Source organism: Medicago sativa, chromosome 2, assembly GCF_051527215.1.
Source record: "Medicago sativa cultivar Bolivia chromosome 2, Bolivia_mono, whole genome shotgun sequence".
Lineage (NCBI taxonomy): Eukaryota > Viridiplantae > Streptophyta > Magnoliopsida > Fabales > Fabaceae > Medicago > Medicago sativa.
The window spans coordinates 51,842,194-51,866,787 of NC_140750.1; the positions used below are offsets into that span (position 1 = coordinate 51,842,194).

Sequence of the window (24,594 nt, forward strand, 5' to 3'; positions counted from 1 at the left end):
ACACGATACCATTAAAACGAGAAAAAAAACACGAGCTTGAAAATTAGACTCGTGAATTACGTACAAAATTGTATAATGGAAATAAAATAACACACAATCAACTGTATATTTATTAGCTATAAAAACACACGGTTGAAAACTTCCATTTATAAGACGATTGCATATTAATTTAAGTTTTGAAGTAGAATAACACACGATCGCATATTAATTGACATCCCAAATTTGAAATGTGAATAAATAACACAGAAAATTATATAATGGAAATAAAATAACACACATTCAATTGTACATTAAATAGTATTAAAACCACACGGTTGAAAATTTCTTTAGAAGAAAAAAAGGCCACAAGATTGCACAATAAAAAAAAAGCACCGTGTTCAAATTAAATTTAAGAGCAGGTAATTTTTCATAATGGTTAACGTTATAAATATATTCTTAAAAAGGTGGACGCGCGAAATAAGGACATTCCATTTGGTGGTAAAGTTGTGGTTTTTGGTGGTGACTTCAGACATATATTACCAGTAATACCCAAAAGTATCAGACCAGAAGTTGTACATGCGACATTTAATTCCTCTCATCTTTGGAGATTTTGTGAGGTTCTCACTTTCACCAAAAATATGAGAATTCTACACGGTGCACGTTGTTATACCCTAATTTTGGACCTAAAAATACTTGTTCAAAATTTCCTTTCATCTTTGATATTTGGCTATTATTCTTGAATAATTGCCAATTCGCCATTGTTTACACTAACATTTTACTCTGCTTTGTCTCTCAACTGAGCTTTACAAGTCTTTTCAACTGTGTATTTGTCCATGTTCTCTTGCATTTCAAGTTATCCAAAAACATCTTTCTTGCATTTTAAGTCATTTGATATGTCTCTGATCAATTGCATCTTTCTCTGCATCTTATTTCAATATTATTTGCAAAATTCATGAAAAAGGGTATTTTAGTCATTTCCTGTATCCAAACTCATTTTAGTCCTTTAAAAATTGTTTGAGTCTTTTCAATTGGTTTGAATAAGTCTTTATTTTAATTCCATGTCAAAATCCATTCCAAAAATTGAAGTTGAAGTCATTTTGAGTCAGTTTAGCCCCTAGGGCCATTTTAGTCTTTTCATATGTTAAAACCCTGTTTAATTTCTAAAATTTGTCTCTGGGTCTTTTAATTTGCTTGTATAAAGCTCTTGCTTCAATTCCCTGTTAAAAATCCATTTTAAAATTGCATCTGAGTCATTTCGAGTCGTTTTGGTCCCCAGGGGCATTTTGGTCATTTCACACGAAATTTTGGCAGAGAGAGGTTACTTTAAAGTACCTCATTTAGGTAATTGGTTCGTTTTAGTCCGTTTTGTTGTTTTTAATCGTTTCACTTTACGTTATTTTCCATTTATCAATTTTAATTCAATTTTATTTTTAAATTTTTATTTTAGTCCTAAAAACTTCTAAAAATTGCACTTTAGTCCTTCAATTTCTAATATTTGCATTTTAGTCCTATTTGTTATTTTTCTTTTTATTCTTTTAATTTTTAATAATTGCAGAGTGGTCCCTATTTCGTACCAAGTTTGTTTTTGTCCTTTCTTATCAATTTTTGCAGGTCAGTCACTTAATTTCCAGAAATTGCAAAGAGGCCCTTAAGTCCAAATTGGTCCAAGGTCGAATCAAAACAAGTCCACGGACACATGTCAGCAAGCTATTGGCCAAGGTATAACACATGTCACCTATATAAAGGCCCAATCATCACAGTCCCAAACAGAATGCAACAACTCAGCAAAAACTAAGTGCCACATCACCACAAACAATTTCCACATTCTCTCTCTCCTCTAACAGAATCAAGAAACGAAATCCTTCAAGAACGAAGATGAATCTTCATCTTCTTCATTGAACCCTAACTTCCAGAATCAACAAATTCGCGAACAATTGCAACAACATTCAACAAACTCAGTGAGTTCGAAGTGGTTCTCAGTGTTTTCTTACGAAAAGCATCATCATCGAACCCTAAATCCCTGCAATTCAAGCATGAATCCGCCACCGAAGTGACGAATCAAACGATCACAGAGAGCTTGGAGAAGAGAAGAAGAGAAACGAAGTGAAAAACGAAGAAGAGAATCCAAACCCTAACCGAATCAATTTTGCAACCCAAACCACAAAATCCACCATTAATTTCATCAATTCACATCGAATTCAGCATCACCTAAGATTCACAGGCTCAAAGAACACCAGAAGAGTTCGAAGGTTTGTGAAAAAGACGAAGAGTGAGAAGACGAAGAACCTCCGATTTATTTTCGGAGGTTGGATCAAAATACTTACCAGAAACGAAGGCAAAACATCAGGATCCTTTTCCACCATTCCTTCGTTCAAATAACCAAATCACGACGAGGTAATTTGTTAACTCTTCTCTATTTTCACAGTTTTCTTCGTACAAGTGTGATTCCTCGCGAAAACGATGTAGATCTATGGTATTAAAAGTGTTTTAGTTCAAGTTTTACTGAAATCATTTGAAAAGAATTTAAACCGAAAAGTTGAAACCAGATCTACGTCGTTTTGCGGTGCCTTTGTGTTTTTTGGTTGTGAATTTATGTTCAGTGATAGAAAACGAGTAGAAAGATGTGTAGATCGGAGAAGTTAGGGTTCCGTCATCACCGACGGTGGTCAATCCAGCCGGAGAAGATGATCGGGAAGTCTAGAGAGAACGAGAGAAGGAAAGAGTTAGAGAGAGAAATGAAGGGAACAAATGAGGCTGGAACCGGCCTCTTAGGTTTTATAGAGAGGGTGAACCAGACCGGTTCACCTGAACCAGTCTGGTTCGCCCTTAAACCATGTGTTTAACCGTTAGATCTAGGGTTTACACCTGCTGGATCAATCCAATGGCATGTCTTGCTCCCTGACGGGTCTGGATCTCTTCCCTCTGGGCTTGGGTTTCAGGCTCAGTTGTTTTTCTGCGTTTTTAGTATTTCTTGCTACGCACACCCCTGTGTCTTGCTAGTTGAACCTCTGTTGTGTCAAAAAATTTCTAAAGCAATTCCTAAAAATTTCCTATGCGTTCTTGATCATTTTCTTGATATTTTTATGATATTACTATGTGTTAAATCTTGATTAAAAAATATGTGGTATTTTCTAGTTAATTGTTTACTATGTTTGTTAAAATTTGTGAAGTTTTATATGTTCTTGTGTCTAAAAATTCTTTAAAAATTCTAAAAATTTTCATACACATTTCTTGATAGTTTTGTGGTATTTTTGTGATGATTTTTGCATATTAAAATTTGGAAATAATAATGTGATGATTTCTTGCTATTTTGTGATGTTTTGTATTAAAAAAATTTGTGAAAATTTGCTTGATTCTAGTTCCAATTTCTTGATAAATGTTTGTGACCTATACCATATGATTTTGTGAAGTTTTAGCTACTGTTTGTATGCGTTTCTTGCTGCATGTGAATATGTGTAATTAGTTTCTTGTTTTACAAGTCATGTAAATGTGTGTATGTGAAAATAAAGTGCTAAGTGTACCCAAAAATATGTCATGATCCTTGACTTGAATATGCCCTATAATTCTCACACTCATAATACAATGAAGTCTTTGAAAATTGCTTATGATAGGAGAATTATAGGTCATGTACTTATTGAGAGGTTATGGTGAATTTTTACTACATTTTGACACTTTATTCTTGTCATTTTTACTATTCTTTTGTTTAGTATTTCCTTGCCTATCTTTCTATCATTTTATGCCTTATTTTCACTAACCACTCTACTTCATGTTTCATACATCATGAGCATTTCATCCTCCATCTCACATTCTCATCCTTTTATTTCTTGCACTTTAAAATTCATGCAAAAATTAGAATGTAACACCTAGGAGCTCTTGTATGTTACTTTATGCCTTTAAAATTCTTGCAAGACCATAGAATGTATTTAGGCCAATGATGTAAAGGACAATGGACTCTAATGATGTACACCGACACAAGCACCGACACACGCACACACATCACATAGATATTTTTAGATGTATGGCTAGGATATGCATGTTTAGATGTATGTTTAGGATTGAATGTTTAGATGTATGTCTAGGATTTACACTTAGAAAAAATCATTTTCCAAAAAACATGAATAATATCACTCAAACTATTTTCTAAATAAACCTTGGGATCAAAATCCCATTGCATTTTCCTTTTATTTTCTTAAACAAAATTTTAATGAATTTTAATCATACTTTGGCTTTCTTTTGCAAAATGGCTAATGCAACTTCACAATTTCACAATCTTATGCCCTTGAGGCCTCTCTCTCTCATTCTTCAAAATCCAATTTTCAAACTTAAAATCAACCAACAAAAACAAAAACCTTTTTTGGAAGAGAACTACGGTGGATTTGATCCCTTAAAAGGGTACGTAGGCAAGGAAACAATATTCCTTCAATTCAAATAAAATAAAAATTCAAATATCTTCTTCTCCCTCCAATTCTTCACTTAGTAAACTCTTAGGTGTAAATATCACTTTTCAAATAGCATTTAAAAATAAAGCGCGCGCGTAGAAAATAAAGACGGTTCCTATAGGATACTATAGTCGTTATGGGTGCCTAACACCTTCCCGTAGCGAAAACAACTCCCGGACCTCGATTCTCAAGGGTTTTGCTTATTTTTTCTCTTCCCAAGAAAAAATGAGATATCACCGGTTAAAAAGGTTCAAACGTAATCAATGTTTGACACCCGAAAACCAAGATAAAACACACGTGAGTCAGACATTGAAGAAAGAAAGCTATTTTCAGATTGGGTATTGAGTATTGGTGATGGTACAATTGGGGAAATCAATGATGTGGATATTACTGTTAGTATTCCATCTGACTTACTTATTATAACATCAGGTGATCCTCTTGCTTCAATTGTTTCTAACACTTACCCAAATCTTTTAGAAGATATGAGCAATATAGATTACTTCCAAAACAGAGCTATATTAGCCCCTAAAAATTCAATTGTTGATCGGATAAACGAGTATGTGGTGGACTTGCTGCCAGGAGAAGAAAAAATATATTTGAGTTATGATAGTCCATTAGCAAATAAAACAGGTACCGATGCAGTGGACGATGTTCACACACCTGAATTTCTCAACACAATAGTTGCGTCTGGAACTTTCAAATCACAAGTTGCGCTTAATAGTAGGAGTTTCAGTGATGTTGTTGAGAAACATATATCAGAGTTTGGGATTGTGCAACGGAACTAGGTTGGTCATTACAAGGATGGGTAAGTTTGTGCTTGAAGGACAAGTCATATCCGGCTCTAACATAGGTGATAAAAATTTTATTCCAAGGATATCTTTGATACCATCTGATGCTAGAATTCCTTTCAAGTTTCAACGAAAGCAGTTTCCGCTTACCGTTTCTTTTGCAATGACTATAAACAAAAGCCAAGGTCAATCTTTGAAACATGTTGGCGTATATTTGCCATCGCCTATCTTCTCTCATGGTCAATGGTACGTGGCTTTGTTAAGGGTTACTTCAAGAGAAGGTTTGAAGATATTAATATCTGATCTTGACGGTGAAGACACTGATGTAACTTCTAATGTAGTTTATCACGAAGTTTTTTGCAATGTATCCTAAATTGTATACTTGGAAGGATTGACCGAAATTAATATTCTTCATTGTTAATTATTTATGCCTGACAATTTTCCCTGGGTTGTGTACTTTCTATTATTTAACAGAATTAAAGTTCTACTATTCCTATGATTCATGGCTTGGAATGTATCATAAATTTTGTACTCTTTATGTTTTAAGTCTTATTGTTAAATTTATTATGACTTATTCTACATGAAAATAAGACCCGTGCGTCAGCACGGGTCAAGGTTCTAGTATTTATTATTTTACCACTGTGTAAATAGGTTGTAAGTAATATGATGATATTCAAATATGATATTTCATCATTGTACGGGTTAAAAAGGAAATGCTTTAATGTTTGGTCTAGGTGTAAAAAGTATTGAAAGTAAGAAATAATATAAGTGAGCTAAGAAATAGACTATAGACAAAGCAACAACTAAAAGTTTTGTATGCGTCGTTATACCAATTTTTACAAATGCAGTGGTATTTTCGGTATTTCAGTTGGGCGCGAGCAAAATGTGTTTGATAAAGTGGAGATTTCAAAACATAAAAGCCGAAAGAAAAAAACCCAATTTACAAAAGTCCATAAACTTAACATAATCCTAGCTATTATATTGCTCAAAGTTGCAATTAGAAAATTCACTGCTTTGTTAAAACTCGATCCTCTTCTCCTACCTTATATATTGTAAGTTCTTTATTCAATTTAACTAATTCTTTAATTTAATAATTACTAAGTTAATTTGATTAACTTTGGGTATGTTTGATAGGGATTATAAAAATATTTTGATGTTTAACAATTTAAAGTTAATTGATTTTTAGTGTATGTTTTTGTTTTGAAATGATACAAATTTCTTTTGAGGGAAGTGATTGTATTAAAATAAATTTTTGTGACTGTGATTCTATAAAAATAAATTTCAGTCACAAATATTTTAATCAGATATTTCTTGTCAACACATAGTTAATATGATTAATTTTGGGTCTGTTTGATATGGATTATAAAAAGATTTTGATGTTTAATAATTTAAAGTGGATTGATTTTTAGTGTATGTTTGGTTTTGGAATGATACAAATTTCTCTTTGAAATAAATGAATTATGTATTTTCAATTATGTATTTTTGTTATATTTGTTTGTTGTTACTTAGACAATGGTTTAAAATGTACGACTTATGTATTTTTATTTTATTTTTGTTGTTGTTGTTATTGTTGAAACATGGGTGTAAAGGTTCATTGAACTAATTATGCAGATAAATATGAAGTTTATTTTAATTATTACTTATTCATGTTGATTTTTTTGTCTCATGTGTTATTTTATTTTAGAAGGTTAGTTTTTTGAATGACTTTTATAATGTTACTAATTATACATTAATAGTCAAAATAAATTTTAAACATACATCTATTATACTTTATTATTTTACCACCGTGTAAATAGGTTGTAAGTAATATGATGAAATTCAAATACGATTTTTCATCATTGTAGGGGTTAAAAAGGAAATGTTTTAATGTTTAGTCTAGTTGTAAAAATATTGAAAGTATGAAAAAATATAAGTGAGTTAAGAAATAGACTAAAGACAAAGCAACAACTAAAAGTTTTGTATGGGTCGTTATACCAATTTTTACACATGCAATGCTATTTTCAGTATTTCAGTTGTTCGCGAGCAAAATGTGTTGGGTAAAGAGCAGAATTCTAATCCTAAAAGCAGAAAGAAAGAAAAACTCAATTTACAAAAGCACATAGCCTTAACATAACCCTAACTATTATATTGTTCAAAGTTGCAATTAGAAAATTCACTGCTTTATCAAAACTCAATACTCTTCTCCTACCTTATTATATATTGTAAGTTGTTTATTCAATTTAACTAATTCTTTAATTTACCAATTACTAAGTTAATTTGATTAACTTTGGGTATGTTTGACAGAGATTATAAAAAGATTTTGATGTTTAATAATTTAATGTGAATTGATTTTTAGTGTATGTTTTTGTTTTGAAATGATACAAATTTCTTTTTAGGTAAGTGATTGTATTCAAATAAATTTTTGTGACAATGATTCTATAAAAATGAGGGCATGCTAGAGATCTCTGCAATGGCAATGTATGGTGTGTCGATTGGTATGGATTATCCACACGGGCCATGGAAGGAAGTGTTTTGCGGATCAGTCAACTCTACTGTCCACATCCAAAGTGCGCTGATTTCGTTCTTGAACTTCAAAAGGGAGAACGTATGGTTGCTGATTGATAATCCTCCATCCGGGGACTACTTGAACGGCCATAAAGCAAACTTGGTTAATCGTGCAGTTATTTTGTGACACCTGAATCTCATTTGCAGACGTGCTAAGAGGGTGATTCAATCGTCATCTTTTTCTCTGGTCACTGTGGAATAGAAGATGGTCAACCATACCTATTCACCGGTTGCGACAAGGATGGCAACGAAGAATATATAGAGGCTTTTGAACTTGAAGAGATTGTTAGGCGCCTTCCGGAAGGAGTGTCTTTTAACGTATTCGTTGATAGCTGTCATGTTGGTGGATTACTTCCCAATGTGCCGAAGCAGTACCCACACCAAGCTCTTAACAACAATGATGGTCGTGACATCCTCATTACATCTGATTCTTGTGAAAATGGTTCTGAGGACCATTATGTTCATGAGTAGGGCTGTTATGGTTTGTTATTTAGCTTGGCTGTATTCAATGCTTGGAAAACAAGCAAGGGAAAAACCAACTACATTGATCTCATCGGAATGATACACAACAATGTTTGGGAATTTGAAGCTGCCTATCGTGATGAGGAGGGAATGAAAGTAGATGAGCAAATACCACTATTGTTTTCCTCTGATGAGCAGAGGCATGCTTTATTTTTAAGTGTTTAATTGAGAATTTAAAAATGTTAAATGGTACTTTGAACTGACTGAGGGGATACCTACAACTTAGGCTCCAATGAGACACGCGAACCAGTAAGCAGTATATTCTATGTTCTAACTATCACATCCTCCTATATACATATTATTGATTATATACTAGCTTGGTAAAAAAAAAGGATAAAAAAAATCTATATATGTGACAAATATTTCAATCAGATATTTATTGTCAACACATAAGTTAATATGATTAATTTTGGGTATGTTTGATATGGATTATAAAAAGATTTTGATGTTTAATAATTTAAAGTGGATTGATTTTTAGTGTATGTTTGGTTTTGGAAAGATACAAATTTCTCTTTGAAATAAATGAATTATGTATTTTCAATTGTGTATTTTTGTTATATTTGGTTGTTGTTGCTTGGGCAAAGGGTTTAAAGCAAGGGTTTAAAATATACGAATTATGTATTTTTGTTGTTGTTGAAGCATGAGTTTGAAGGTTCATTGAACTAATTAAGCAGATAAATATGAAATTTATTTTAATTATTACTTATTTGATGTTGATTTTTTTGTCTCATGTATATTTTATTTTAGAAGGTTAGTTTTTTTAGTGACTTTTAGAATGTTACTAATTATACATTAATAGTCAAAATAAATTTTAAGCATACATTTATTATACTTTATTATTTTACCACTGTATAAATAGGTTGTAAGTAATATGATGATATTCAAATATGATTTTTCATCATTGTAGGGGTTAAAAAGGAAATGCTTTAATGTTTGGTATAGGTGTAAAAATATTGAATGCAAGTAAAAATATAAGCGAGCAAAGAAATATACGAAGTATATACAAAGCAATAGCTAAAAGTTTTGTATGGGTCGTTATACCAATTTTTACACATGCAGTGGTATTTTTGGTATTTCAGTTAGGCACGAGCAAAATGTATTGGGTAAAGAGCATAATTCTAAACCTAAAAGCCGAAAGGAAAAAACCCAATTTACAAAAGCCCATAGCCTTAACATAACCCTAGTATTATATTGCTCAAAGTTGCAATTAGAAAATTCATTGTTTTATCAAAACTCAATCCTCTTCTCCTACCTTATTATATATTGTAAGTTGTTTATTCAATTTAACTAATTCTTTAATTTACTAATTACTAAGTTAATTTGATTAATTTTTGGTATGTTTGATAGAGATTATAAAAAGATTTTGATGTTTAACAATTTAAAGTGACTTGATTTTTAGTGTATGTTTTTGTTTTGAAATGATACAAATTTCTTTTGAGGAAAGTGATTGTATTAAAATAAATTTGTGTGACAGTGATTCTATAAAAATGAATTTCTATGACAAATATTTCAATCAGATATTTCTGGTCAACACATAACTGCATTCCTGTATTTATTTATGGTCAAGTTTTAACAATGTTTGTTCATGATTTCAATTACAAAAGGTTTTTCCGGATGATGCTAAAGAGATAATGGATAAGTTTTCTACATTGTGAGACTATGTAGCGACACTTCTTCTGACGTCGTTAACAACAACTCTTGCTATCATGTTGAAAAACAACGAAGTTGAGTATAAATATGGATTTGGTATACTCCTCCTAACTCTAATGCTAAACTTCGCTAATATTTTGAGAGGAGGCTTAAATCACAAGGTTTCGCATTCTCGCGATGGGATTAGAAATAAAATGATGAGCCTAGATGTCTGCAAGTTGTTTTATATTTGGTCATTAACCATCAACATTCCTCCTTTTATCGATACTTTTACATGGATTTTGAAAACTTTGAGAGAGTACTTTAAAGTTTGTGTCAGAGATAAGGAAGCAAGGGCAAGAGTTTGAAGCAAGGGTTTGAAATGAACGAATTATGCATTTTTTTGTATTTGGTTGTTGTTCCTTGGGCAAGGGTTTGAAATGAACAAATTATGTATTTTCAATTATGTATTTTCGTTGTATGGTTGTTGTATTTTTGTTGAAACATGGGTTTGAAGGTCCATTGGACTAATTAAGCAGATAAATATGAAGTTTATTTTAATTATTACTTATTCGATGTTGATTTTTTTGTCTCATGTATATTTTGTTTTATAAGGTTAGTTTTTTAGTGAATTTTAGAATGTTACTAATTATACATTAATAGTCAAAATAAATTTTACACATACATACATTATACTTTATTATTTTACCACCATGTAAATAGGTTGTAAGTAATATGATGATATTCAAATATGATTTTTCATCATTGTAAAGAGGTTAAAAAGGAAATGCTTTAATGTTTGGTCTAGGTGTAAAAAGATTGAAAGTAAGAAAAAATATGAGTGAGCTAAGAAATAGACTATAGACAATGCAACAACTAAAAATTTTGTATGGGTCGTTATACGAATTTTTATGCACCAAGAAGGGATAAAAGTGTGTGTTACATATCCAAAGAAAAAAATTTGGATAAAAAAATGATATAAAAAATAGCAAAACTTATGAATTGTACTATGAATACATGAGAATAGTGATTGAACGATTAGTAAAAGAAAAAATAGCAAAACTAAATTAGAGAACTAAATTCATCTTACATTTCGTTCGACATGTGCATAAAATAAAAATTTAGATGAAATTTTTTTGTCTCATATTAAAATAGTCAACTTTGAAATTGAAAAGTTAATATACAAAATTGTCATAATGAGGGTAAAGGGTGGATCCATAATCGATTTTTTTGAATACGATTACATCAAAGGTCAACTCTAAGCTCTTATGTTTTCACTTTAGTTTTGGAAGGATAAACAAAAAGCATGCAAGAGCTAGCATCGAGATGCATACTTTTAGAAAATGATATTATACAACATAAAATGATTAAGGTTAATAGCAAAACATAAAAATAGAGCTAGCATCGAGTTTAGGAAATGATATTATAACAACATCACTTCCATGCAAGAGCTAGCATCGAGTTTGAAAGTATTATAACAACATAAATTCGATTTGAAAAACTAACTCAAATGCCTTAAACCTTCCTAACTCTTCCACCAATACAATTTTTTAGTTCCCTCAAATTAAAGGAATTTTGTATCATGAAGAAAACTAAACACTCCAAAACTCTCCGCTCTCATATCCCTCCATTCTTTCCACATCTTCTTTTCTTTTTTTTACAAACACTCTCATATCCCTGGTTTTAAGGAGTTTTGACATTTAGAAATCCGCAATCAACAACACAATCACATACAACGGGGGTCGTCCAATCAAGTTTAGTATGTTCAAGTTTAGTATTTTCAATTATAAAATAAAAAATCAAATCACCTCTAAAAAAAAGTCAAATCAATTTTTTTTAAGGACATAAAGCATTTAATGTTGGTTGTCATCAAGCTACTGGGTGCAGACAGGGCATTTTATTTTTCATGTGTGTGATTCCTCCAGTTTATTTCTTGTCCCATTGTCTCACAACACACATCATAATAATTTCATAAAATCATAATGAACAAGTTACAATTGGTGCCTATTTCGTGTAATTTATAGAATGACAAAATGACATCATATATAATTATACATATAGGTCCTGCTTCAAAATTCATCTAAGCTAGCTTCATGATTATATTTATACCCTTTTTCTAGTCATTATTTTAAATAAGGACTAGAAAGTGGCTGAGGTTTTTTTAGATTCATTAAATATTCGAAAGTGAATTAAAAAAAAACACATTTTTACATATAATAATGACGAGAAAGTAATTGAGCTTGATAATACATGCTTATAATCTAAATACAGACATTAAAATATTGGAAGAGGTTCTTTGTCGTATGAGAAAAATAACGAGAAAGTGTAAAATTTTCTTTTGGTGGTGTTCGTTGCTATTATGAAAATGGAGAGACTACGACTATAACATTGACTTTTTTTTTGAATGACCTTTTGCATTGACGTTGACTAAGAAAATGCATAGTTTTGATGCAATTGGAGAAGGAAAATTCTTTTTGAACTGTAACAGCTAAGTCACTTCTCGAATTCTCTAATTCAATTTCCACCTTATCTAACAAACTAATAATTTTCCCCACACTAAACGTATCTAGAAAGTTTAGTATGTGTGTTATCTTTAGTACTGGATAAATTAAAATTTGCAAAAATAAAACTTCGAATGAATAATATATACAACAATACGCGTTCGTACTATATCAATACAACACATCTCGTCTAAAACATAGTAATTTCATCCTTGAAATCCATATCATCCTGCAGTGGGTACGAACGAGCATCTGTTGAAATATCCATACGGCTACTAGCTTGCAATCCAACCTGTTTATCTGAAACAAATAAGGATTGGGATGAGACATAATGTCTCTGTGAGTTCTACCTAATCCTAGGCTATAGGTGACCTTGGGGAAAACCTACGGTCACCACGTGTCTACAATACAACCTGTCGGTTGATTATACGTGTGTGGTTATGCTATCCTAGACGGTCGTGCATGCTAGATCCGTCATAGGTTCTACTTTATTTGTCATAGGTCTTACTAACATCATACGTGTCATGGCGGTTAAGGGAAAACTAAGACCGCTATGCCAAGATACACTAAACGCATCGAGGCCTAAACATAACATAATCATGACACGATCTAGAACCGGACGATTAGGGAAACCTAAGATTGTCATCGGCATAACTTCTTTTACTTGCTATACTTCATAAACTTGTACGTATCTAACGTCAAATCATAATCATGTTCATTCATCAATCATTATGTTAGCGTTGAACAAACAATCAATAGCTGAGTTCATTTTATGGAGAGCCCCGGGGTGGAGTAAACCCGAGCACAATCCCTTACTAACCGATGAAAACCTATCTAAGGTATGACATCGGTCTTCGTCAGTGACGTGCGGGCCCCCTTACAAGCTTATCCTGTTTCACCTAGTGAAAACCCCTCGAGATCCAACCTAGTGTGGATCACAAGAGACACGACACCTACTTCTTGCATTAAAGTCTTGGTCTTAAACGTTCATGAAAGGTTAAACCTATACATGCTTCTAATTTACCTCGGATCCTTAATCGATCCGACTAATGGTAAACTACATACTTGCTCTAGTGAAGAGATTAACTCGTCAATTCATGACTTATCTTGCTTGCATGGTCATTCTATTTCGTGTGCGAAGAGAATACACTAACACATTCGCGTCTTATCAAACATAAGTTCCATGCTTAATATTCTAGTTCTCAACAAGCTATGCGAGGCTTTACATTCATTCCCTTCCTTAGTTCATCACTACCCGTACATATTGCATATCATATCACTCTAATGTTTCATTTATCACAAACATTGTTAATGATTTACCATGCCTTTCCCTTTTTTAGAACCTTGGTTGGAATTGTACTTTAGACACATGGAATTGAGGGGTTCATAATTCAATAAAAGATTGCAAGAAACGGGGCTCAAACAACATTTATGGACCTTCGGAACATTTTCAAAAAGTGATGTCTGAGGCTGCACGCTTAAGCCTGCTCCGTCGGATTAAGCGTGCTCCCAAGCGTGCTCCCAAGCGTGCAGGACCAGTAGTTACGACGTTTTGCACGCTTGAGCGTGCTGTCATCAGTCTAGAAGTGCAGAAATCGTATTTTGACATAAAAATCTCAATTTTCAAGTGTTCTAATGCATCCTAATCTTCCATAACATCATAAAAACAGCTTATATCACATGCATGGCAACAATTAACAATATTTCATCATAAATGATACAAAGGGGTTCTAAAACCCTAAATCTCATACCAACCCAAATCATATTTTCTCACAAGGATTGCACAACCCAAGGGTGATTAAGCTATCTAAGAACTCACCTTAAAAAGATTCTTGAAACATGCTTAGCATAAACTCCAACTCAACAATCCAAAATCCTAGCTCTTGACCTTGATTCCTTAGCTTAACAATCAAACTAAGCTTCTAGTTGTTTCTTGAAGAAGAAGAAGAAGATCATGATGCTTGCTTCATCACCAACCAAAGGATCCTTGAGAGAGTTTGGGAATTTGAGAGGGAGAGGGGCGATGGGTTTCTAGAGAGAAGGAGGAGAGAAATTTTTCCCAAAACCTAGAGAGAGAAACATCCCAAAATTATGAAGATTTTGCCCAAAAATCATTTATATACTCTCTGGCGCGAAAGTACTTAAATGCCCTTCGTCTTAATCGTGTTTAATCCGACATTGATACTTAACTCGTATTTAGCTGACATTACGTAATAAACATTTCCCGTCATACTTACTTTCCATAACATTAACCCTCTGGCACGTTCGACTGTTAAGATTCCATTAGTACCTCCCTTAAAAAAAATTCGTCCTTGAAATTTAGAGATCACTTAACATATACCAAGTTCAAAGCATAACATCTTGAAGAAATCCTCGTATTGTCGGAATTAATTCTCTCAAAGTCTAGGCTTAACTTAAAACATCATGGTCATAACTTATCCATTTAGCATCAACCATTCATATAAGTAACTTATCATAAACTGGAACACTCAGGATTTGCCTTTTAACTGGGGTCCTACTGGACTCCAGGTTTGCCCTGCAGTGCTCAATTGCATCAAAGGCATCTTAACGTATATACACATAGTCCATACTTAATCTTTCTCACTGTACCTTGAGACTCGTGCCTCTTACTTACGTTGGTTATTCAACGATTCTGCCATTCTCTTATCTTTCTCGTAACTTAAGAAAATTCCAATTTCTTTGCACCCGAATACTCTTAGTAGAAACCCGTGCATCCCGTATGATATTAGTATTAAATAAACATTGTTGTTTCTCGATCAAACCTTAGTTTCCATGGTGTCTTACATTCTTTCAAGTGCCACATACTGTTAGATAATAATGATAATTGTTCTAGCATTTTGCTTCAAGAAATTTTCTAAACATTGGTATACGGGTTCTTGGAATGAATATGTGCATGATCTTTTAAAAGAATTTTCTGTTAAACTGAGTTTGCACGACACTATGGAACCGCAGGACGAGCCACTATATATCTTTGAAAAAGGTTTACAACTCGCCCCCAAACTCGCCAATGTCGAGTTGGTTCTGAAATCCGCACGTCTTAAGTGAGCTTACTCGCTTACGACGTGTCTCATCAGTTTCAACAATGTAAAAATATCATGTTTTAAAATAAACATCGTTCCCAAGTTCGTTAATACCTATCTTAACTTTGAAAGTTATAAAAACCATAGCTTAACATATCATAGCAAGTATCATCATCACTTAACAAGTATGGCATAAGAGGGTATGTACTTCATTGTGCACAACTTATGAATCGTATCTTCTTCCATGATAAAATTCTTAAACTTCAAAAGTGGACTTTCATATTCCTTCTTAACTTATATGTAGATCTCAGATACACATTACTGCATATCTTAATTCATATAGAATCCTTGACCCTTATGACGATATCTCGTTCCCATTCTCCAGGAACACTAAACTTGGATCTTCAGAATATCTTTTTTTTTTTTGGATATTGCTCGAGTGTTGCTACCTTCTCCCGTATGGAACCTCTTCTTCGAATACCGGTTATCTTGATGTCTCGATCATTACCTTGAGTCACAAGAAAGAACTTTTCGACTCTTACATGCATTTCTCCTATCTTAGCACATACTCTTTCTAACCGACTATCAATTCTTGCATGTAATCGACACCACCAAAGAGCAACCCGATTACTGCATTTGTGGTGACTCCAGACTTCTTTATCTTACTTAAGTGAGAACACCTCCATCATACTCTACCATATCCATCATTGACTGCATAAGTTTCATCACTTACTTATCGTTTCGAGAACTCTTCGTTCGTCTCATAATGCTTCTCACGAAGATTTTTACTATCAAACTCAAGGCTCCATGGATACCGTCAAAAACCTTACCGATTAATTTCCGTTGCGCAACTTTGATTCCCACCGGTCGGCTCTAACCGATTCTCTAATCCGTTGAGACGAGTGAAACTTCACTCTCCTTATACCATATGATTACTATCTTCTCAAAACCTTCTATGTTACGCTGCAGCCTAACACTTTTCACTGATTTGTGAAATTGAATCTCACGGTAAGCTTATTGTATACTCAAATTACTTTCCTTGTGGATAAATCTTACATATTCACTGGTTGGGCTTACCTTCTGACATATCAATATCATACTTATACTTGTTCCCGAGCAATCTCGATTTGTGCGCGTAATCCTTACGAATTCCCATGGTAGCCTCATCATGTACTCGTATATGCCTTTCTTGAACATCCAACATTGTTCCGTTGTATTCCCACTTGCTATGCTTTGCTTAATCATACCAATGCTTGCTCGTTGATTTCTTTTTCAAAGAAAACTTCATAACATTAGTACACGGGTCATTGGCGTTGATGTGTCTTCATCATATATATAAAAACATAGTGAATCTGAGTCATAGTCGTTACCATAAAATTTACGGAACAAGTTGTTAACACAACTGAGCCATCAAACCTTTCTCCCAATGAGTTTAGCCTATTCTACATGAGTTGTAACAGACTGGTACCTACAAAATTCCATTTAAATTCAAGAACGCCAACTCCAATCACCCATATGCACATACCTTTTCTAAATTCATGTAAACCTTGCAAATATTTAAAGTTCGTCATGGCAACGAGCCTTAGTAGGTTAATTAAGCAAATCATGGACTCGAGGAATACTCTTAACTTCACAAAATCCGGGAATCTTTTGATTTCACATACCTCTTTACCATTTTACTTTCCATCTCATGTTTTCACATCCACTACATTCATTCCATAAGCCGAAACCTTAAAACTCTTGATGCAAGCTTCTTCTTAACCCTTGCCACATTAACTTCTAATGTTACCTTGAATTGGATTGATTCCGCTAATGGTTGTCCATGCATTTCCTCCTTTTAAATCCTTAGGATGTGATGTACATTAGATACCGGATAGTATAAAGGGTTTCTATTGCGTAAAAGACTGCATAGACACCCCCAATAGTTATTACAGACCCTAGGGCAAACTAACAGCTTTCGGGGAAAAACTGTAAATTTTGCCCCAGGTTCGCTATTAGCGAAATCCTCTGGGGAAATTTCTCTATTAGCGAAATTTTCGCTATTGGCGAGTTTCTTCTGCTCAGTTTTCCAGAAAATATATTTTTCATAAAAATCTTATTTTCTCAAGTAACCCAATGCACATTATTCATTCCGAACATCATAAAAACAATCTATAACATTTGCATGGCAAGCATTAACATCAATCAATACAATACACAGCACAATGGAAACTAATATCTCATTCGCCACGGTACTTAACATTCCAATGTGAGAATCTTGCTCACTCTGACATCCAAGCCGTTTGCTTCCTCCACATATCACTATTCCTGAGAGCCTACTGATTTATCAATGTACGCCGACTACTTTATTCCGAATTTCTTCTTATCCGATAACTCTCCACTTGCGTTCTAGGATATATTCCCATCTCAATTACGGCTCTTAAAGAAACTTCGAGCAGACTTAGATACCTCAAATCGTCGAAAACACTTCATCTTACTCTTAACAATACTTATGCTCCCAGAGGAAACAAACTTCGACTGCCTAGCTCACCGACCACTTTCTGGCACGATTACACTCTTGACCTCACTTGCTTCGAGTTCATCTCCATCATATACTTCGTTCCTTCTAGGTCCTATTCAGCTCTCAGGCATTCGTCCTAACCGTCAAATGTTAAATTGAGTTGATCAGGCTCAACTAACAACAACAACTAGAACATTCAACTGGAACCCAATGGTCCCCCTACTTTAGTTGTAACTTAATGACCCATGGCACGATCTGAATCGACCTGCTCTGATACCAAATGTAACACCCACACTAAACGTATCTAGAAAGTTTAGTACATGTGTACTGGATACATTAAAATTTGCAACAATAAAACTTTGAATGAATAATATATACAACAATACGCGTTCGTACTATATCAATACAACACATCTCGTCTAAAACATAGTAATTTCATCCTTGAAATCCATATCATCATGCAGCGGGTACGAACGAGCATATGCTGAAATATCCATCCGGCTACTAGCTTGCATTCCAACCTGTTTATCTGAAACAAATAAGGATTGGGATGAGACAAAATGTCTCAGTAAGTTCTACCTAATCCTAGGTTATAGGTGACCTTGGGGAAAACCTACGGTCACCACGTGTCTACAATACAAACTGCCGGTTGATTATACGTGTATGGTTATGCTTTCCTAGACGGTCGTGCATGCTAGATCCGTCATAGGTTCTACTTTACTTGTCATAGGTCTTATTAACATCATACGTGTCATGGCGGTTAAGGGGAAACTAAGACCGCTATGCCAAGATACACTAAACGCATCGAGGCCTAAACATAACATAATCATGACACGGTCTTGAACCGGACGATTAGGGAAACCTAAGATCGTCATCGGCATAACTTCTTTTAGTTGCTTTACTTCATAAACTTGTACATATCTAACGTCAAATCATAATCATGTTCATTCATCAATCATTATGTTAGAATTGAACAAACAATCAATATCTGAGTTCATTTTACGGAGAGCCCGGGGGTGGAGTAAACCCGAGCACAATCCCTTAGTAACCGATGAAAACCTATCTAAGGTATGACATCGGACTCCCTCAGTGACGTGCGGGCCCCCTTACGAGCTTATCCCGTTTCACCTAGCAGAAACCCCTCGAGATCCAATCTAGTGTGGATCACAAGAGACACGACACCTACTTCTTGCATTAAAGTCTTGGTCTTAAACATTCATGAAAGGTTAAACCTATACATGCTTCTAATTTACCTCGGATCCTTAATCGATCCGACTAATGGTAAACTACATACTTGCTCTAGTGAAGAGATTAATTCATCAATTCACAACTTATCTTGCTTGCATGGTCATTCTATTTTGTATGAGAATACACTAACACATTCGCGTCTTATCAAACATAAGTTCCATGCTTAATATTCTAGTTCTTAACAAGCTATGTCGATGCTCTACATTCATTCCCTTCCTTAGTTCATCACCACCCGTACATATTGCATATCATATCACTCTAATGTTTCATTTATCATAAACATTGTTAATGATTTACCATGCCTTTCCCTTGTTTAGAACCTTGTTTGGAATTGTACTTCAGACACTTGGAATTGAGGGGTTCATAATTCAATAAAAGATTGCAAGAAACGGGGCTCAAACGGCATTTCTGGACCTTCGGAACATTTTCAAAAAGTGTTGTCTGAGGCTGAACGCTTAAGCGTGCTCCATATGCTTATGCGTGCTCCCAAGCGTGCTCTGTAAGCTTAAGCGTGCTCCCAAGCGTGCAGGACCAATAGTTACGACAGTTTGCACGCTTGAGCATGCTGAGCACGCTTGAGCGTGCTGTCATCAGTCTAGAAGTGCATAAATCGTATTTTGACATAAAAACCTCAATTTTCAAGTGTACTAATGCATCCTAATCTTCCATAACATCATAAAAATAGCTTATATCACATGCATGGCAACAATTAACAATATTTGATCATAAATGATACAAAGGGGTTCTAAAACCCTAAATCTCATACCAACACAAATCATATTTTCTCACAAGGATTGCACAACCCAAGGGTGGTTAAGCTATCTAAGAACTCACCTTAAAAAGATTCTTGAAACATGCTTAGCATAAACTCCAACTCAACAATCCAAAATCCTAGCTCTTGACCTTGATTCCTTAGCTTAACAATCAAACCAAGCTTCTAGTTGTTTCTTGAAGAAGAAGAAGAAGAAGAAGAAGAAGAAGAAGAAGAAGAAGAAGAAGAAGAAGAAGATCATGATGCTTTGCTTCATCACCAACCAAAGGATCCTTGAGAGAGTTTGGGAATTTGAGAGGGAGAGGGGCGATGGGTTTCTAGAGAGAATGAGGAGAGAAATTTTTCCCAAAACCTAGAGAGAGAAACATCCCAAAATTATGAAGATTTTGCCCAAAAAACACTTATATACTCTCTGACGTGAAAGTACTTAAATGCCCTTCGTCTTAATCGTGTTTAATCTGACACTGATACTTAACTCGTATTTAGCTTACATCACGTAATAAACATTTCCCGTCATACTTACTTTCCATAACATTAACCCTCTGGCACGTTCGACTGTTAAGATTCCATTAGCTGACGAGTGGGATATTACAAAACGAGATATAATAATTTTCTTACCACTTCTCGTATTATATGTTTCAATTTCCACCTTATCTAACAAGGTTTTGGTGCATGGTAGACAACAATAATAGTATATTTTAGTAGCCCACGTTAGACAAATTGCCTACAAATTTTAATTAGTTGAATGATTAATATGAAATAACAACATCGAATATAATTGAAAAGATTCCTTTTGAAATAATTGGTGCTTCTTCTTTTTTTATTTATTTTTTGTCAAGTAGCCTAATGGCTAGAGCTCACACAATTTAATTGTGGAGAAGTGAAGTGTCCGAACGTCAAAAAAAAAGTGAAGTGTCCAGGGTTCGAACCCCGACCTCTGCATATAAGATGCAATATCCCTACCAATTGAGCTAAGCTCACGGGGATAATTGGTGCTTCTTTAATAATTGGTTCAATCACTTTAATTACATATTATAATTATAAATTATGAGAGGGGCCAAAACAAAAGCAAAAAAAGGGGTTATGATTATATATGGATTGCATGCAAAAGTGGGATGAGATGTGATGGAAAGTGAGCTAGCTGATTGAATATGACAATTTTCACATGTTTACTGCGTAATTGAAAATTGAAATAGTTGTGAACATATGTGATGATGTGATTTTGTTACTATGAGTGAGATTTGGGTTTACAAATTATATATGTAAAAAGAAGTAATGATATTGAAATAATTAAAAGTTTTTTTCATTTTGAAAGGTTGAACAATTAAAAGTTATCAACCAAATATTGATAACTTTTGGGATATTTTGGAACAAAAATAATATATAGAGAGAGAAAATAAAAGTAGTGTAAGAGTATGTGGGAGAGTTATTTTAAAAGTTGTCAATTTTTATCGTTTAAATATCATTACCCATGTAAAAAAAGTAACTTCTGATTAAAAGTTAGTAAAAAATATTCAGCTTATTCTTTTACAAAAAGTAGACAGGCCTATATTTAGTTTTTAATAAATGAAAATGTCAATTTAATCATTAAGGATTTTTTTGAGGCAATTTTTAAGAATATAAATAACGGTTAAATTAGTTTTTAGTAGAACTAAAAAATTCTTAATAATATATTTTTAAAAATTACTAAAGAAGGAGAATTATTATTAATAACTATAAACATTAATAACTATTTTATTATTATAATTATTCCATATGATATTTTTTGTTGATAAAATTTCATAAAATTTGAACTATGTTTTTTGAGTTTGTTTTTGAAGGGAGCTATTTTCTTTAAGATTATCAAGTTCTTTTTTTTTTTGGTAAGTGGTCAGGGTTTGAACCCCGTATCTTGCATATTTTTATGCATTGTCCAATCAACTGAGCTAAACTCACGAGGACAGATTATCAAGTTCTTACCACCGAATTAAAATCTCATGGACAAAAAACTAACAATAACACACGTTTAAACATTTGATGGAAACAATTATTTTTTCTATCAACAATTAAATAGAAATCCATGTTTTCTAATATTTGAAACTAATTTGAGTATCTTTCTCATTAAAAAATTAATAAGATTTGAACTCTTTAATGGGGGTTAAGATCCTCTCCATTTGTGATTTGTTCCATTTGTTGCAATTTGGAGAGAGATAGACACAAAAAAATTAATGATGGTGGGATCCACTTAGTGATAGGACCCACCACTTACTTTTTTGTGTCTATCTCTCTCCAAATTGCAACAAATGGAACAAATTACAAATGGAGAGGATCTTTACCCCTTTAATGGCACCCTTCCTGGACAATACTTGGGTGCCATTAATGGCACCGTACCATTAAATCCTGATCATTGATGGCACCCAACACACACATCACACACACACACTTGGGGCAATGTGTGGCCCTGATTTAATGGTATGGTGTCATTAATGGCATCAAAGTGTCACCCCTTTTTCCTGCACCAAAATTTTTCTAGAACCTGTTTGATCCATTATCTCTATGATTATCAATATTTTTTCTGTTGAATCGCAGAGTTAATAAAGTGTGAAGAAATAGTCAATGATTTCGGTGTTTAATTCAATTGACTTTTTTTAACCAAATTTGGAGGCTACCTCTATCATTTAGCAGCAAGGTCTTACACCATCAATTAGTTACACCTACTTGTTTTTAAACATTACAGCTGGAATGAGAGAAAAATCATAATCATATTAAGAAAGTTTTATTAAAAAGCTAAACTAGCCGGTCTAAATTAACACCACAGATAATCGAACCAAAAATCAAAATACTACTGTTGTTATTTTAAAGTAATCCGGCCCTTTTTTCGATTATACCCTCTAACCAATACTCATACTACCTACACCCTCCGGTCACTACTATAAGCAAAAATCCACTTTTTAGGTTCATTAAATTAATGATGTATGTAGTCTTTATTATAGACTACATACATCATTAATTTAATGAACCTAAAAAGTGAATTTTTGCTTATATTAGTGATCGGAGGGTGTATATCACTTTGGAAATAAAACCAAAATAAAAGTAAAAAATTGAATCTGTAAGTCAAATATCAGTGTAGCTGCATCGTCGAAGAAACTAGCATATATTGGAGCACAGCCAAAATGTTTGCATCTAAATCAACACATTCTAATAGTGTATCAATAAATAATTATTAAAGATAAGTAGTCATTAAAGATATATAAATTAAAAAAAAGTCCACCACGATGAATCCACAAGGACTAATTGGAGTTGGCCTGATGAATGTTTGGTCTAAATATATACAAAGTAAGAAGAATATAATGTGTATATGACAATACTCATTCTTTGATCAAAAGAGATGATGTAAAGTAATTCTTATGCCGTATATTTTTTTTGCTTCATCACTCTGTAACATGATTTCTATTTTAGTAGAGTAGTAACGAGGTAAAACGAAAGTAAGGATTAACAAGCGCTAAACTTAAAAGATAAACAAACAAGTTGCAAGTTATAAACCGGATGCTAAATCTGCACTATTTCCATTGAATCTTTCTTGCGTGTCACTTCATCTTCAATATGTGCCTCGTATCTACCTGTAATTTTCTACTTCTTTTTAGAAAATGTTAAAGTTGAATCGTTTATAATATTTTTACTTTCATAAGCATAACTTTTTACGTCGTGCATGCGAATCAGTTTTCTTTTTCTTTTTAAGATTGAAAATCAACTATCTTTATTTTATTTTTTAATTTTTTTTTATCTATGATGAATTGTGGGTAATTTACTCAACAACTGTAAAAATTAGACACATAAAAAATTAATAACTATAGTAAAAATAGTTTGCAAGTACAAATTATATATAAATTCATTCATGTGACTCATAATAAATTACCCATAATAATTTAAGGACAGTCTAGACTTTACTTTTTTTGAATAAATTAGAATCAATTTATTGTTTGACGGGAGACTTTTTGCACCGTTGTTTTTTTATATATATATTTTTTTATTTTGTGACCTTTTTTAACCATTGCTAAACATAAGTGTGTGTATGAAATTATTGACTTTGGAAATGAATAATATTGTATAGGCTAAATTACACCAAATGTTCTTTAATTTTGATGTTTGTAAGAGATTGGTCATTTCAGTTATTTTGGTCACGAATAAATCTTTTAAGTTTGTAAACATTTTTGATTTAGTCCTTCTGTCTTTTTGTAACATTTGGTTAACAGAATGACTAAATTGAAAACGACTACAAACTTAAAGGACTTATGTGTGACCAAAATAACTTAAAAATCAATCTGTTACAAACCTCAAACTTAAAGGACTTATGGGTGACTAAAAAAACTCAAATGATCAATCTATTACAAACCTCAAACTTAAAGAACCTCTAATTTAATTTAGTCTATTGTGTATACCAAAGTTATCACATGTTACAATATTTTGTTTTTTCACCGTCCATTAATGAAAAGAAAATTCGAACTTGAGACATTGAGAAAAGTATACTATGATATCACAAATCTACACCACCATTCAATGATATCACAATTAACTATCATTGAAGAAATAATAGTCATTTTGAGGTGCAAGAAAGCAATTAAAGAACAATTTTCACAAAATAAACTTAGTTC

General features: G+C 33.1%; 1 pseudogene; it reads left to right on the forward strand.

Moving 5' to 3' along the window:
* Positions 1-617: 617 nt before the first annotated feature.
* On the forward strand, positions 618-5,579 carry LOC146948745 (uncharacterized; annotated as a pseudogene).
* The last annotated feature ends 19,015 nt before the right edge of the window (positions 5,580-24,594 follow it).